The sequence below is a fragment of the Lagopus muta genome, chromosome 3 (genome assembly GCF_023343835.1).
Source record: "Lagopus muta isolate bLagMut1 chromosome 3, bLagMut1 primary, whole genome shotgun sequence".
NCBI lineage: Eukaryota > Metazoa > Chordata > Aves > Galliformes > Phasianidae > Lagopus > Lagopus muta.
This window is the reverse complement of record NC_064435.1, coordinates 48,708,442-48,725,363: the sequence shown is the minus strand read 5'-3', so window position 1 is coordinate 48,725,363 and position 16,922 is coordinate 48,708,442. Positions and strand designations below refer to the sequence as shown.

Sequence of the window (16,922 nt, the reverse complement as noted above, 5' to 3'; positions counted from 1 at the left end):
GCAGTGAATTATAAGGACAAGCCCATTCATTCTAGCAGAGAATGTCTGTAAATCCACTGAGCGGATGGCACCTTTGTGCTGCATGTTTGCATGATGTTCAGGGCCAGATACTCAGCTGGTTTATATCAGTCTAACTAACTGCCTTGGCATTTGCAGAGCCACCCTGATTTACAGTGAATGATGCTACAGTCCATTATCAGCAAGTAACCACCATCTGAGAGTGGAATTTCAGCCAGAGGAAAGCTCAAGTGATTTATGTGACAATTAGAGCTTCCTTAAAGAAACAATGGCCACATGAAGCCTAGTTTCCCTCTCACATCATGTATATTGCACCCATTGCTCTGCTTCAGCTGTCTTCTACCACCACGAGCACTTTTCTTCTCATCTCTGAGTTTCCCTTTATGTTTCCCCTATTGCTCTCTCAGGAGGTGGCATGGTTGTGACTGCAGTGCTGCATAGTCCATCTCAGATGCCTCCCACCACTCTAGAGATCCTGTCCAAGGTCTGAAAGCATCACGTAAAAGTGTCCCTCAGGTTATATCACTTTAAATTTGGTATGAGATGAAGTTACAGGCACAGGTACATCATACAGGCATGATATCTGGGCACTGAAGCAATTTGTAGAGCTTGTGCTTGTTGGTACTTAAATAGCTATAAAAGGTTCTTACTGTTCAGGCTGGAAAGTGGAAGAATCACAGTTCAGAGCTCAAGGCTCATATTTGTTTTCCTCATACTGTTTTCAATACTGCAAACTATTACTGCATTTACTGTACTATCTATCCCTCTTTATATTCGTTTGCCCCTTCTAAGCTTGCTAGTAACCTCTGATATGCTCACATGCTCTAGCAACTTATCAATCAGGACATCAAAGAAGAAAAAGATAAGGAGTTTCACAAGGATGTTATATGTGTTTATACTAATTAAACATAGCTTAATCACTTATCTTTGCTGTTACAACTTTTATCTTTAGGTAAGAATCTACTCAGTCATTCAGGCTATTTTCCTCAATAAACATGATGAGCTCCATATTAACCTGTGAAGGATAGAAAAGCAGATTGTGCTACCTCATTTGCCACTGCAGAGGCAACAAGCTCCACCTGGGCCCACTCATCTCCTTACCACTCTCAGCTGCAGGAGAGCAATGTTGTAAACCATGATTTCTGTCTCAACTAGATTAGCTGGTAAGAACTTGGGGTAATCCTGGAAGAAGCTGTACCTTAAGGACTGGAAAGCACGGGCACCAGGAAAAGGTACTGTGGTTGTTTCTAGTGGTCTTGGAGCACTTGCTGTGGTTGTGGAGGCTATGCTGCCTTTTGGGAACAGGGCATTTTTGACAGACTTCATTTTCTGTGTGTGTGTGAACTCAGCTGACTTCTTTCTTCTGGCTATTCACTTTGATTTTCTGCCTTTCGTTAGGTTTTCTCTCTTACTTAAATGTTGCTTTTCTAAGTGAGCCCTAGAGCAAAGACTTAAAAAGGAGAAAACAAAACAAACAAAAAAACTAACAAGCTGATATTTGAGCATCGTAACTCTTCTTGTTCTATTTCTATTTCTTGTTGTTATTGTGCTTGTCCTCTACTGACTCAGGTATTTAAAACCTAACAGTTCTTTATGGATAAGGGCTGAGTTGTTTGTGTGTTGCCAGAACAGCAGCTTGTCTTCAGGCATAGTTTTAATATGCATAAGCAATGATGATGTTATTTTGTTTACTCTATAATTCATTACTGTTATCCCCTCCATACCAAATAACTACTTGACCTCTAGATAATGAAGTAAACAACATATGAAGTTGTTTCCTCTCATTATGTTTATAAAACATCAGAAATATGGAATCATTCAAATTATCCTAATCTTGAAGTTCCGTAAATGAGGCTTATATCAAGCTTAAGTAAGGAGGAAATCTCTAATTCCATCATTATGAATTAATCAAATAAGGAAAAAAAAACACAGAAGGAAATTGTCATCCAAATGTTTACTACTTCTGGAAATGTGCAATTAAGGTCTGCTACTAAGTGGTGTATTGTGTCCCATTACATGGGGGGGATTAGGGGGAATTTTCTTGGGAAACAATAGTATCTACCAAGAGCAGACCTTATATTAGTTTTAGTGCCTCTGTGTTAGTGGCTGTTATAAAAACAAGGATTAAAATTCTGAAAAGCCTGCTGTTTTTTAATAAAACAGCATTTATCTATTTGAAATATCACTAGTCACGTATTCCAATGAAAGATTAGAAGAAAAACTGAAGTGTGAGAATTTGTTTGTTCTCTTTAATGCCAAAGTGTACCCATATATCATAATTTTGCTATTACACTTTCCATCTTATCAAATAATGAGCACTTGCTCATTTGATAATAAAATTTGAAGTCCGCATCTTTGGAAGGGTTTGCTTTTAGGGAACTGTAGTGCTTTGTCATCTGCTTGTTTCTTAAGGTACTTATGTTATAACTTGGAGGTAGCACTGACAGCAGTAGGGGAGCAGACCTGGGACACATTCAGCTTCCTTCTTTTTCATGTGAGATGTTAGAGCTGTGCTATGGTAGGAATGTGAGGATACGTCTGTAGATAAGATAATGACTGTGTCTTGTAAAAACTTCTGGATGTTTGCTTAGGATGAGAGTTTGTCCTACAACCTGTGATAGGAGTCCTCTTGTTGACTTTTGGTATGAGCTTCTCTGGTCATCCTGATATAATTTAATGCAAACTTTCCCTTTGTCTTCTGATTATTTTATTAATATGATCAGTTTTTTTGTAGCAATACTTATGAAGTTCTTTTTTTGCTGCTTGTTTTCTGAACTTCTGATTCACTTCAACCACAACAATCCCTGTGCTAGCAGTAGGAGTCACTGACATTGAACAAGTACGGGAATCCCTAGGAGTAAAGCACTGCCTTCCCAAACTGCTGAGGTGAAACAGGCTGGGAGAGAGGAAAACTTGCATTGGTGTGAGAAAAGAATGACTGAGACAAAAGTAGCAGTTTCTCTTTGTTATTTTCCAGCGTCTTCTCCCCTGAAGTCAGGAAGAAGGTATGCTATAAAAAAAAAAAAAAGCACAATATGGCTTTGGAAGCTCTTGGTGGCAGTGAAGTGTCACAAATACTTTGGTGCAGAAATTGCAATTGGATTCTGCAGGACAAATTCAGAGCATGGACACAGGACTTGAATTGCCTCGTGTTGCTAAAGACTCCAGCTGTTACTCCTATGTGTTATTTACAGTTCCTGCCTTCAAATAACACCCTGGGGGTTTGTCTGTGGATTGTCTGTCTGCAGAGTTGTTTGAATACAGGGTTCAATAATTATAGTAACTGAAAGTATGTTACAGTAAAATCTCTTCAACTTCTTTGCATGAAGTTGCAACAGCTCACCTTTCTGAATTAGTGTTCAAGCTGTTCAGATTTTCCTATAATTCACAGCTTGGAGACAGGTACTTGGAACATGTTTCCCTCCAGCCCCAATTCCCTCTATAGAATTGCAAGTGTTTTATAAAGAGAAGTTAATATACCATCATTTGGAATTCAGGCAAGCTATGACTAACCTTGTGCTGTTTAGGAAAATCATAGAATACCCTGAGTTGGAAGAGATAGGTATAAGGACCACTGAGTCCAACTTTTGCCTCCACACAGCACCACCCAAATCTCAGACACATGCTACAGTAGTGCTGTTCAGGTGCTCCTTGCACTTGGGCAGCTTGAGGCTGTGCCCATTGCCCTGCGGTGCAGCACCTGTCCCTAATCCCCAGCTGCCCTCCCCTGATGCAGCTCCATGCCGTTCCCTCCCTGTTGCTGTCACACCAGCAGAGCTCAGCACTGCCCTCCACTCCCTGTGAGGAGCTGCAGCTGCCATCAGGCCTCCCCTCAGCTCCTCTGCTCTGCATCGAGCACACCCAGGGATCTCTGCTGCTCTCTATTCGTCTTGCCCTCTGGGTATTTCACCATCTCTGTAGCTTTCCTTTGGTTCTCTAACAGGTTTATGCCCTCTTTGCACTGTGGTGCCCCAGTATGCGCACAGTGCTCAAAGTGAGGCTGCCATGAAGGTGTTAATCTACATGCATCTCCAACAGCCCCCTGCGGGCAAGGAGGAAGCATGGAGGGACCATGGCCATCTGAGAGTTACCTGTTCTGCATCCTGGCTGCAGCTTGGTGAATACTCTCTTTTTTTCCTGTCCTGATTGCTGCTGATAGCAATTAAAGCTACTTGGTGTCTGGTATGATGCTGGCTGCAAGGATTTGCAGGGAACAGAGTGGAAAGAAGCTGAGGTTTCACACAGGGACTACAGAAGGGAACAGATCTCTTATAAAGATAGATGAATCCAAAAGAAATTGTGTTAATAGAAAGATTTTCAAGAAAGATAGCATTTTAAGCATACTGCAATAAATACTTCTAATTCTTATTTATTAGAGAAGCTTCTCCCTCTCTTCCCTCTCCAAGAAGAAGCTTCCCATGCTGATGAACAAGTTCAGTCAGTTGTGATTTATGTTTTGCATATATCAGCTGGCAGATTTTGTTCAAAATGCAATTATTATATAAATCATCCTGACCTAAAACAATCTGTTGCTTCTAGCAAATATTATTGTGCTGGTTTTTCTTTTATTTTTATTGTTCTATTTTTCCTCTCTCCTGTTTTTATAGTTGTTTTAGATGTTTCTATGCTTGTTTTATGTGTAACCTGTAGCTAAGGAGTTGCAGGTTGCCTGACCCACAGCTTACTGGTGTGGTTGGCACTGATTCTGAACAAGCAGACCAATGGCAGTGCTGATGAATGTGCCTTATCTTTAACTCGCTTGGGAAGTTGGCATGTGGTGCTAAATAATTACAGGCTCAGTCATGATTCTGAAGTGGAAAAGCAAATTATTTACTAGATACTGCAGCAGTGATCAATGGGGCTATGTTATCTAAATCCAACCCAAAACCTGGATCTCGGTGCCTTTGTGGCTATGTGTAAGAAGTCTGTTTTTGGACTCATTTGGGCTTATTCATGTGTTATCCTATGAGTAATTTATCCTACTCTTGCCTAAGAGACTACAAGCTGGACCTGCAAGTACTTGCCCGTATTTGGGTATGCTGCTGCTTCTATGTGAGTCATGCAGAATAGTAGAAATCCTATATGGTACAGAGTAGGCATCAGTGGTAGGATTTAAATCCAAGTAACTTTCTACTGACAGGACCACAGTTCATCTCTCTTAATTCCCTTTAATTTTGCCATTTCCTATCTGGAGGGAAAGCAGCACCTTGTCTTTCTATGCCCAGGTGAACCCTTAACTAAATGTTGCAGACATGCTGTAAAAGCTCCAGACAATGCTTGTCCTCCTGGAACAGAGGAAGTGCATGCTTTTTGCACTCACTCTTGAGCAGCAAAGCACAGACAAGTCCTGGGCTGCACCTGAGATGTCATGGGGCAACCTGGAAGAAACACCATCGCAGGGCGCTCAGGGCACTGACTTTATCAGGCCACTGCTATATGGGGCTGCTCTGAAGAAAATAGACTATGCTTTTCCTGGAAAAAAAACATTGCTGAAAGGAAAGTTGTGTGGCAGTCAAGGTCTGGTCATCCTGCATGACTTTTGTGCTCAGCAGAAAGCACAGCTTGATCTTCCCTGCCACATGTTCCTCTTGGGAGGGCATTTGCAGGAGTGAATATTATAAGGCAGTATTCAGCTGGCACAACTGCAGGAATGACAAAGATAAAAAAAAAATATATCTGTGCTCTGCTTCCTCCTTGCTTTTGGTGCCCATCAGGGGGTGTTTGCAGGAGCTGTCTGAGCCTGTGATTTATTGGGATTAGGCAGGCAGCATCAGGGTCAGTGGGGATGAACGGGCTCTGATGCACAGCTCCTGCAGCAGTGGAAGCAGCTGCCTGCCTTGCAGACTAGATGCTGTCCTGACTGTCAGCGTGCCACCCTTAACAAGAGAAAGAACAACTTTTTATCTGGATGGCAGAAAATCAGGGGAATAGGACAGGGCTCTACTGGCTGGGAGCACGCAAAGGCTGTGCTCATCAGTGATCTCAGAGCAAACACCCTAGGAGCCAAGTGCAGAAAGTCTTGAGTGCAAGGTTGCCCAGAGTGCAGCTTTCATTCAACAGGGAAAGGGTTCATTTGCTGGTGACTTCATCTCATGGCTAAAAAGTGTGAAGGGAAGGGTTGGTTCTTGCAGGTCATTAGTAAATAAGATTTTTTTGAAGTCACATTAGGTCCTAGAAAAAGAATGGTGGCATTTAAAAAAAACAAAAACAAAAAAAACCACAAATGCACACACAAAACAAACAAAACCCACCCGGTTAAATGCTACACAATTTAGAAAGCAATGTGATTTGGCTGAATGTTTGTTGCTTCTATGATCTTATTGGGACTGGAAGCAGTGTGGCTGGGGTGTGCTGATAGATACTTGGACATTTTTATTTTTTTTTTTCATAACGTGGCATGTTGACCATTTTTGTTTATTTTTGGTTGGATTATTGTTGTAGCTTATCAGTAAGTAATGGTTGGATCTGTATGTCAGATCTGACAGTTAGTAGGGATAACCAGGCATGACAGAAACAAAATTTAAGCCAGTCAACTGTGTTTTAATTGAAGAGAAGTGTATTTCTTATCTGCCTCTCCTTTGACTTTCTTCTTCCTAAGTAACTTTTTCTCTTGTAGTTATTGCTTGCCCATAGTGTATTGTTAGAAGTGTGAGCTGTGACACTATAGCAAAAGAGAGGAAGTTGAGAAGGAAGCTACAAGATGAATCAAAACTTTGAGTATGTCTAATAAAGTAGAATCAAATAGCGGGAGCAAAAATTGATACCACTGCTTGTGCATAGCAGCATCTTCTTCCTCTGTTAGCCTCATCAGGAAGAAAAAGACTTCAGTTTAACTTAATAGTAGAAATGAATCTGTCAGGAATCTGATCCAGGATTAAAACCAGAACTAAGTTTTAGTGGAGAATGAATGTGTTAAGTGTTTTCTGCTTGTGTTAATTTATACCTTTCCTAAACAAATGTAAATGCTTAATGTGCTTGTGAGGCTGATAGCAGAGTGCGAATGAAGAAAAGATGATTTAGGTGAAACAATGCATATTCAAACAGAAGGGCTGGAGGCAGATTTCAAGAGAAGTTAAATAACATGTAACTAATTCTTGCAGTTTTACCTACTGCTTTGTGATAAGGCTGTTACTAGCTTTGTCAGAAGCTGTTAGTAAAAAGGGATTGAAAAAAATTTTTAGGCAGCAGTAATCTTGGTATGTTGGAAGACTGTCTTTTCTAAGGCGGGTATTTCTGATCTGAGCTGTACATAGGATTTAAAGAAAAACCTTTAGATGCTCCGTATTGACTTTTATCATAGACTGATGCTCTCCTAGACCTAGCAATATATTATCCCTATGATGTTTGTACTGAAATGTATTCACTTCTGTATGCCTGCCCTCCAGGGCACACTGTGTAATTGTAAGAGTGACCACTAAAATATCTGATAATGGGTTTTGGTGATTAATTTGTATTTACATTTCTTTCTCCCTGCATTTCAAAACATTTGCTTTTCCTGCTAATGCAAGTGAGATTGATGTAGGCAGTTGTGCTTTTTGGTGGGAGAATAAATTACACTTCCTGGTTCAGAAGAGCAGAAATAAACCACAGGGATCTTCCCTCTCTACTTAAATGGACCTACCAGTAGGATACTAAGAACGAATACCAAACAAAATTTCATGCCTCAACTTTCCTCTTTGTTACATTATGATGCTTGAATTTATCTATGGTAAAATCTTTGTTTGATGATATGGTGATGACTGGAATTATACTTGGTCAGTGCACTGGCAATTGGGCATACTCAGCAGTTTTAATTTTAAGACATTATTTTCAGTTATTTACTATTTCTCTAGTTTTAAATTGTTCAAGGTAAGATCTTCCCAGTTGTCCTATTTACACTGACTTTGGCTATCTTGAGAAATAGCAGGATTCTGTTAGATAAAGGCAAAGGTAAATCTGAACGTTCTTGTTTTTGGTTTGTTGTTTGTTTCCCTTTTCCCATCCCTCTGTGAAGGAGCTCATAATTCCTTTAAGAGGATTCAGAGCAAGTTAGGCAAAAAAAAAAAAAAAAAAAAAAGTTTCAAGAAGGAATGAAGGCTTTTGCTTGGATTAGTTAAATACCTGAAGAAAAAAAGTTTCTTGCATATCCTTGGATATGTCCTTATGTGTGATGAGTTCTCGGAATATTCTGTTTTCTGGTAGTGAATAGCCACTATTCCTCCCTCTCAGTGCCTACATGCTGATCAAAATTTGTATGTGACCATCTGCATCCTCACAGTGTAGGGAGAATTCTGTGGCTGAAGACTGCAGAGCACAGTTTTTAGTTTATTCATCCTACCCTCCCTTCACCTGCTTTGTTCATCTGATACCTAGCTGCAATTAAGGTGCTAAAATCCAGAGGGTTGCAGAAGGGAGTGCTTTATTGCACTAAGGAGCAGAGCTGGAGTGCAATGGCAGACAGAGAGCATGAAGAGAAACGACCAGGAATTGCAAAAGGGTGAGGAAGGGGAGGAAATGGAGATTTGAGTTTTTTAACACAGGAACTTGAGAGGAAATGGAGTGGTGGTGCATCTTTTCTTTACAGAAAGTTAGTAAGTACAAATCAAGGTATAAGATCTGACTTTGAAAAAAGACATAATTCCTATGGAATTCTAGAAGGCTCTCCATCAGCTGATACTGATTATAAGATAAAGCAAACTTTTCAGATATGGGTGTTTGAAAGTGGTGTGGACTGACTTCACATGCTATATAAGAATATGTACCAGCAGAGATCTTGGATTTGTAATTAGAGAATCAATTGTGATGTGACCACAAATTGGTCACATCAACACCTGCTGATGACTCCTTCATTTAAACTTAGATATTTATGAAGGCAGGCACCACTTTCTGGATACAGCTTAGGTAGAAATACCAGGGTGACTTAATGTGACTTAGTTTGGTGGAAAATACCTGATGTTTGGAGTATCTTCCTTCCCTTGTTAATGCAAATCACTTCGGGGGGAAAAAAAATGCATATCACAAGTCTCAATTATTCTTTCCTATATTTTGGCTGGGATAACTTGTACAAAAGGTCTTCACTTTAATTTTTTTTTTTTCCATGGGAGGGTGTCAGCTCTCACAAGATATCACTAAACAGAAGTCTTGATCCAAAATGTATCAGTATCTAAAAGACAGTGTAGTTAGAGCTGATTATTCTGATGCATTGCTCCCAGGACTTTCAGTATCTCCCTTTAACAGATAAATATTCAGCAAACTGGAAAACATTAGCGGGCATCTGGCTGAAGGTTCTTAGTCAAGAAAGAGTACTTTCCAACCCATCTGGAGGGAGCGAGTGATCACTGTGTGTTGCTAAACTGTGGCTGGGTTACACCACTGCAGCCCCTGCCAAAAGCAGCAGGTAGGTGTGGCCATACTCGCTAGTTTCAGCTCCTTTCTGGCTTGACAAGGGCAGCTTCTGAACTCCAGGGTCAGCAGCAGGATGTCAAATTCACGGTCTATTCTAGTCCTTGACCTCACTGTTCCAGTGTACTGAGTGCACAGGAAGCTGTGGAGTTGTGTTAAGGCTTACAATGAATAAGGTGTCAAAGCCCCAGTGACTGCAGGGAATTAAAAAGCAGAATTAAAACTACTGACCCGGCCAAGACCTCTTGAGGAGCCAGGATGTGGCCATTTAAAAAATACTACAGAAATAATGAATGGCCCCAGATCCATATCCAGCAAGTGGGACAACTATCAGTAGGAGCCTTCTGATAATGGAATAAAGACGTACCAAATAGCACCATCCTGTGTCTTGAGTCACTAGCATTGCATCACTAGTTAAAGTAGTAGAAGAGATTAAACTGAAACTATATTCTAGAACAGCTTCTGAAGTCACACAAGCAAATGAGCGAACACTTAAGTTTTTTTTTTGTTTTGTTTTGTTTTTTTTTTTGCTCCTAATTTGACTTGTACCAAACTTTCATTAACACTTGGCATTAAATAGAAATCTCTTCTGTTTTTAGGAGGGTAAGAAACTGTATATATTGCATTAAAACCAGAGACAGGCAGAGCTCTTTGAGCATTTTGTGGTAACAGATTGGTTTTAAGAATTGTGAAATTGTTGGAAATCTTTCTTGGGTAAGCTACAGAAGTGAGAAGTATAGATCTTCTGCCTAGCTCACAGCTATAAGGTCTAGAATGCTAGAGACTCTGTTTTTTTTTTCTGGTATTATTATTAAAAATGTATTTTCAGCTATCTCCTGGGTATCGTTTACCTGAAAACTGCATTTATATTGGAGGAGGATAACTGTGATTGAAACTTTTGCATATTCTCCATGCAAGGGCCAAACAAATTTGCAGGGATGAGCATAGGTCCTACATGAACTAATGGGCCCTTATCTGCTCAGCCTGCCCTACTGCTGTGTGCAACTGGCAGCAGAGCCCATTAACATTTGCCATTTTGGTTTTATTCTTTTTTCCCCATGTCTTCCCTGCCCTTATGTGAATGCTTGTAGTAATGTTTATCTTCCGGGCAATCATGGTGCGTGTTGCTCTTGAAGAGATAACAGCTAAGGTTTTGCTTCTGTGGGGCTGTGATACATGCACCTGGATTTGGAGACAAAGTGCCTGAGGAGGCTTGAGTTTGGATTTTTGAAGTTTGTGTAGGTAACCTTGATAAACAGAGGGTTAAAAAAAAAACAGTGGCAATAAGGAAAAGATGCGTTGAAGCTGTATTGTGGAGGGCTGGCCAGTCCTTAGAAGCTGAGAGTTGAGATTTATCAATGCCTGGCCAAGTTGCTCTGAGTGGGAAGGCAGGAGCTCCTGTTCAGTGTGACAGTGTCCTTCTTCCCCTCCCCATGTACTTAGTCATGCTTACCAGGAGGATCCCTCGTGTGGGGCTCTTGATGAGCACCATGTCTCAAGAGTTCTTGTACTGAGTTACTCAGTGTGAAATAGAATACAAGGTCTTGCACCATCTTGCACCAGGCTTCATCTTGCTGTGGAAAGACTACAGGGCCTGAACAGTGAGGCACTAAAATGGTCTAAGGTTAGAAATGGCTAAATCATAAATAACTTCACAAAATTTCTTAGAACTGGTGCAAAATAATTGGTTTCTGTTTAAAAGAGCTTCCTTTTACCGTTGGTACAGAACTTATTTTGCTGTATGTGGTCAGGCTTCGTTGAGATGAAGAGTGTCAGTTGTACTGTTTGATAACTTCTGCCCTTGCTTCTGGATATACTAAGGGATACAGCTTGAAAATAAAGTAAAACAGAGCCATGTGGTGACTGCTGTGTGTGTGTGAGAACAGAAAACCTGAAACTGACAATGGGCCTTCTAAAAAACAGTAAGAAAAAGAAAATTCTGAAAGGTAAAAATATCTTTAGGTCCCCAGTAGCTTCAGGAGAACAGGTGCTTTGCAACATGTTCATCTTTCACACACATTTTTCTGAGTCTTAAATAGACTTTTAATGTTTTCAACTGTGAGGCAGTTAAATAGTCACAGGCTTTTTCTAAAGCTGTGTCTGAGGGCTGCTCCAAAACTAATCTCCTTTGTTATTATGTTTGCCCACAAAGTCAGAGGTGGATGTTGATAATATGGCAATAGAAGTTGAACCTTCCCACCAGTGCTCTGTTACATTTCATTGCCATGTGACAGATGGCAGCAGGGAGGCGGTCTGACAGAATGATGTCTGATGTGGAAGTGCATATGAGGTAAACTGGGGGGGGGTTTGAATTCCTCCTCATGGGGGAAAAAAAAAATTGCACTTGCTGACATTCATTGTCTTATGCTGAACATTTCTGGAGACCAAACAGTGGCTATGAGCACAGTGAGGCAGTGGGTGGTGTGTTTCAGCTGTGGTGAGAGTGGGTCACCTCCACTGTTGCAGGTTTTCATGTGCGTGGCTTGCAGTTCTTGTTCATGGCTGGTGAAAATGCATAGCTAATGATGGTGACTATATGGAAAAAAATAGAGCACATTCTTAGGTACATTTCAAATTCTTATGCTCTTTGTATTGTTTGTAGTTTCCATGGAAATACACAGGAGGCACTATTTTGTAGTGACCTGTGTAAATGTATGCTATGGGAAGACTCATATGAAAGAAGATATTGAAGATATTCTTCAAAGACTGTTTGATAAGACATTATTGTAATTTGCTCTGTGATTCTAGATGCTCTCAAAAGGTCTTAATGCCATATGTTAAATGCAAATAAAGATGCAGCAGAACAGGGGGATGACTCATAATAGCACACTGTGCTTTCCCTCTGCTGCTTTGCTTCTGATGTGTAAGAAAGCTGCAGTTAAGAGCAAATCTGCAGCTTGTATAGGCTTTCCAGGGTTACATCAGCTCACCTGACTGCTTCTGTTCTTCAAGCTATTCAGATTCCCCTCAAATGACCTAATTTGTGTCAAGTGACTTGCATTAGTCCAGGACAATTTAGTCTCTGATGTAGGGAGGGAGAAAGTATGGCTGCTATTATGGTGTAGGATTTCTGAAATGACAGGAAAACTGTGGGATGTGCAGATTGTTTGAGTAGGGGAATTATGCTGGAGTCTGCCAATAAATGATAGTAGAAAATCCCCTTTGCTCAGAGGCTAAAGCCTCTGAGAAGGCTGAGGCTGAGAAGCTGGAGAAAATATTGTTCTCCCAAGCACGGTGTTTGGTTGGTCTTCAGTTGGGCACCTATGAAAAAGGTTTCTTCCAGTTTTTCAAAGCACTGGCCAACCTGATCCACCCTTCAGCCAGCTGGTTGTCTCAGCAGAGGAGAATGACAGAAGATGAGAAAATGAGAGGTGACATGAAAGCTCTAGAATATATCCATCCAGTTACCAAGGGGTCAAGTCTTATTTGTTCCCTGCATGGAGGTGCCTGAATCAAGGGTAGATTTATCTATGGGGTTGCAGAGGCTCAGGTGAGCTCCTATCTAGCAGTGCATTTCAAAGCTCAGAAGAATGGAATGACTCTTCTCTTTGCTGGGCTCTGAAATTTTCCCCTACAAGGTTAGGGAATAAGGGAATATAGAAAGATATCTATATACTCACTTATTCTAAGGTCAGAAGTCACTGGTCATGTAATCAATGACTATTTTTTTCCTCCTGACTGGATTGAGGACACTTTAAATATCTAATCTTTAAAGGCTCCAGTCTGTGCTGAATCTACCATTTCCTGGATAAGCTCTTTCTATATCTATTTATCCTCACAGCTAGTAAAATGCCTCTTATGTCAAGGTTGGATTTGTAAAGCTGTTTCTTGCTTCTGGATTGTTTTCATTATTTCTCTCTTTCATTTTAATCTTTAGAAGCCAGTATTGTATGCTAAAATAACATTTAAAAATGAAATACTGGAAGGCAGGGAATACAATTAGTAAATTTATTCTCAATATTTGCGTCCTGAACTTTTAGAATAACTAATATTCATTGTTTTCTTATGGCCTTCTTTTGTTGTTTCCTGCAGTGCTTTATTAGTTCTTGAGCAGGTCTTTCACAGACCACACAAGTACTAGTCCTTAGATGATGCATAAAAGTAGCCACACCAGAGGTCCTTCTAGCCTCAAAGCTTCTTCCCAGCAGTGTCCAAAACAGATGTTTGGAGACAGTGATTTAAAATAAAACAGAACTTATCTCCTCCTTGTGCGTGTCTGCACAGATGTGAAAACAAGCAAATAGAATTTGGAAATCATTTTGTGACTAGGTCTGGTGTAAGGTTATTTTGTAAGTGGGCACATACAGAACCATGCAATCCCATATAGCCTGAATGAAATCTTCATGATGAATAGCCTAGGTCTTATGTACTCGTGGTGTGTGAACCAAATGAAATAAGAAATTGTACCCGCTTTTGTTTTTTTTTTTCTTTAACAGATAAAACTAAGCTAAATACACACATTCTCCTTTCACTTCAAAGGAGAAAAAATGCAAAGGAAAAGCAGCATGTTCAGTAGTAGCAAGAGAAAAGAAGAAAGAATGAGAAGGCTTCTGCTTTGAGTGTTTTGTTTCTCATTGGGTTGTTGTCTGTCTTCTTAGAACAATTGAACACATTTTATTGACTTTATTTGATTTCTAAATGGAGGAAGATTATGCAAAAGGCAGCACAACATTGCCTGCTGATTGTATATATAACCACAAATTTGTTATTAGATGTTTCAAATATTTTGTTTTGAGCTTAGTGCTGTTAAATACATATGATTATTGTCACATTTATGCAAACCTTTTATCTACCTTTAGGGTAACAAATTTTCTATCTTTATAAGATAATCTTCACAAGTATACTCCACAGTATGGAACAGAGGGGGGAGGGAAAAAGCAACTTCTAAAAGCATCTTGCCATCATCAAATAGCCAGGCACACAAATTCAGCCGTGCTGATGTGTAAGGACAAACAGGTTTCAAATAGGCTTGCTAACATATATGTGTGACAGGGCTGTTGAAAATACAAAGGGAAAGTTAGGGAAATGAGGAGAGTGCTTTTTGTCTGAACTGTCTGAATTGCACATCAGAGAACTCTGTGTGAATCCAACCAGAAAACCGGAATGAGTGATGACTAAACACAAAATGATTTGCAGCACCCCAAATATAGACTGGAATCATCAGACTTCTTAAATCACTGCTGTATTTGTGCCGATTAGGTTGGTCTGAGATACAGAACCCGAGCTTGTTCTTTTCAGCAGCTGCGAAGAGGATATTTGAGGATATTCTCTTTCTCTGCTCTTGAAGGGTAGGACAAAAGTCATGTAGCTGAGAGCTGGATGCTAAGGGTGGCAGGGGTCTGAAAAGAGAAAGAAACAGCTTATGTGATGCAGAAGCCATAATGCCACACTGCAGTAAAACATAGCTTAGCGCGTTAGCGAAACTGTATTTATAGAAAGCATCAGCACGCAGCCATGGTCACATGTCTGAAGGTGGCCTTTCATCTCCTTGTAAATATTTTTCAAATAAGATAGAGGGGTGGGAGATGGAAGAAATCTCAGATGGTGGTGTTAAATTTCTGTAACGCTGGAATTTCAGTACCTGCTGCAGAGGATGTAAGAGGCATCTAGTCCTTACCTCTCAAATTGAAATACCAAAACTCGCTCTCCTGAAACTCTTGCCAGCTTTCACGCCCCCCCACCCACCCCCACAGCCTCACCACTACCGTCAGCATTTGTTATGCCATTTTGCTTCATTGCTCACTTGCTAAATATAAGCCTATGATTTTCTTTCTTCTGAGAGCTCTGCTGTGCTATAAGCACTGAATTCTGACAGTTCCCCCACTTCAATTCAGCAAAAGCTATGGGTTGCTTACAAGGGGGTATAAGTCCATCTTAGGTGAAATGTTGGCTCCTATGACCAGGAAAGCTCCTCAGATGACCTGTGCAGAGTGGCATCTGCCAGTGATGACCTCTAACTTCAACAGAGTCTCTCCTTCAGGAAAAGAAGTTGGCCCTCCATGCTTAGGTTCTCTGGTTGTTCAGTTATGGCCTACTTGTTTCTGACATATACATTGGCTTTAGAGGCAGAGCTGACTTCTGCTCAACCTCTAGGCATTGTTGAGCACAAAGAGCCCTGCATCTCCAGTTTATGCCCGATGCTATGGCAGCCAGAGGTGTTTGTGGTGTTTTTGCCCACCTTTTGTCTGGGAAGTGGGAGACCCTTCTGTTCTTGTGTCTGCAGTTCTTAGCCTCAAAGAAATGCCCCAGTTATCAGGCTAGAGCCCTGTCTGCCCACCTGTGGGGAAGATGAGCTGGCAGTGGGCAAGCAATGCAACTAGTACATGGTCTTTTGAGGTCAGCTTATGTTTTGTGAACTTGTATCAGTACTACCTACATTCAGGAAGGAGCTTAAGGTAAAGTGAAATGGATACCTGGGAAGAACACCGGAAGGTCTCTAGTGTAGCATATTGTTCCAAGAAGAGTAAACTGTGACATCAGGTTATGTTGCTTAGGACTTTCTGATCTTTAAAGCTTCCAAGGACAGAGCTTTTACAGCCTGGTGAATGTGGTTCAGTGTTTGGCTGTCCTCACAACTAAAAAAAAAAAAATTTTTGCTCACGTCCATTTTGTGCCTCTTGTTTCTGTTTATGCATAATACCTTCTTACCATGCACTACTTTGAATGACTGTTACTCTTTGATATCTTTGTCAGTGACATAGATGATGGGATCTAGTGTTCCCTCAGCAAGTTTGTGGGTGATGCCAAGCTGAGTGGTGCGATTCATGTGCCAAAAGGAAGTGATTGCAGTCCAAAGGGAGGATGAACAAGCTTGAAAGGTGGGCCAATGTAATAAGGTTCAACAAAGACCAAGTGCAAGGTGTTGCACTTCGGTCAGGGCAATCCCAGGTATAACTACACTGTGAGAATAGCTTCTTGAGTGCAGCCCTGTTGAGGACTTTAGGGTCCTGATAGATGAAAAACTTAACACGTGCCAGCAATGTGCACTCGCAGCACAGAAGATCAACACTGTCTTGGGCTGTGTAAAAAGAGGGTGGCCAACAATGCAAGGGAGGTGATTATCCCCCTGTTCTCTGCCCTCATGAGTCTGGACTACTGTCCCTGCCTTGTGTGAAGGTGTCTGCTGCCATTGCCTATCCTAGCTCCTGCTGTGAATCCTCTGAGGACAGGGTGGTGGTGGGATGCCCAAGACATCTACAAAGAATGCTGGAGAGCTTCTCAGCACTATGGACTACAGGGCTAGTTCACCACTTCAAGTTTCACCATGCTTACCTTACTGGTCGTTTTCAATACCAGCACTGGGTCATCCGGAGTTGTTAGGTTGAATACGTTCTGCCTGGGTAGCTGTCAACATTTTCAGAAGTGCCTGAAGAATTAACAAGAAAGAAAATGCTTATTATTCCTAAATCTCCCTGCTTTGCATATTTATGTAATTGTACTTGTATAAATTTATACAATAGACTACAAAAGACCGTGCAAAAAAGAATAAAGAGGTAAAAAGAGTTTGCTAACCTCTGATTCTG

The 16,922-nt window shown here is 40.8% G+C and overlaps 1 long non-coding RNA gene across 1 annotated transcript in view; it reads left to right on the top strand.

Annotated features, from left to right (window-relative positions):
* Nucleotides 1-1,090: 1,090 nt before the first annotated feature.
* LOC125691232 (uncharacterized) overlaps nucleotides 1,091-16,922 on the top strand; it is a 69,839-nt gene continuing 54,007 nt past the window's right edge. Inside the window, exon 1 of the long non-coding RNA XR_007376052.1 lies at nucleotides 1,091-1,250. This is a non-coding gene — a long non-coding RNA (uncharacterized LOC125691232). The remainder of the gene's footprint in view (nucleotides 1,251-16,922) is intronic.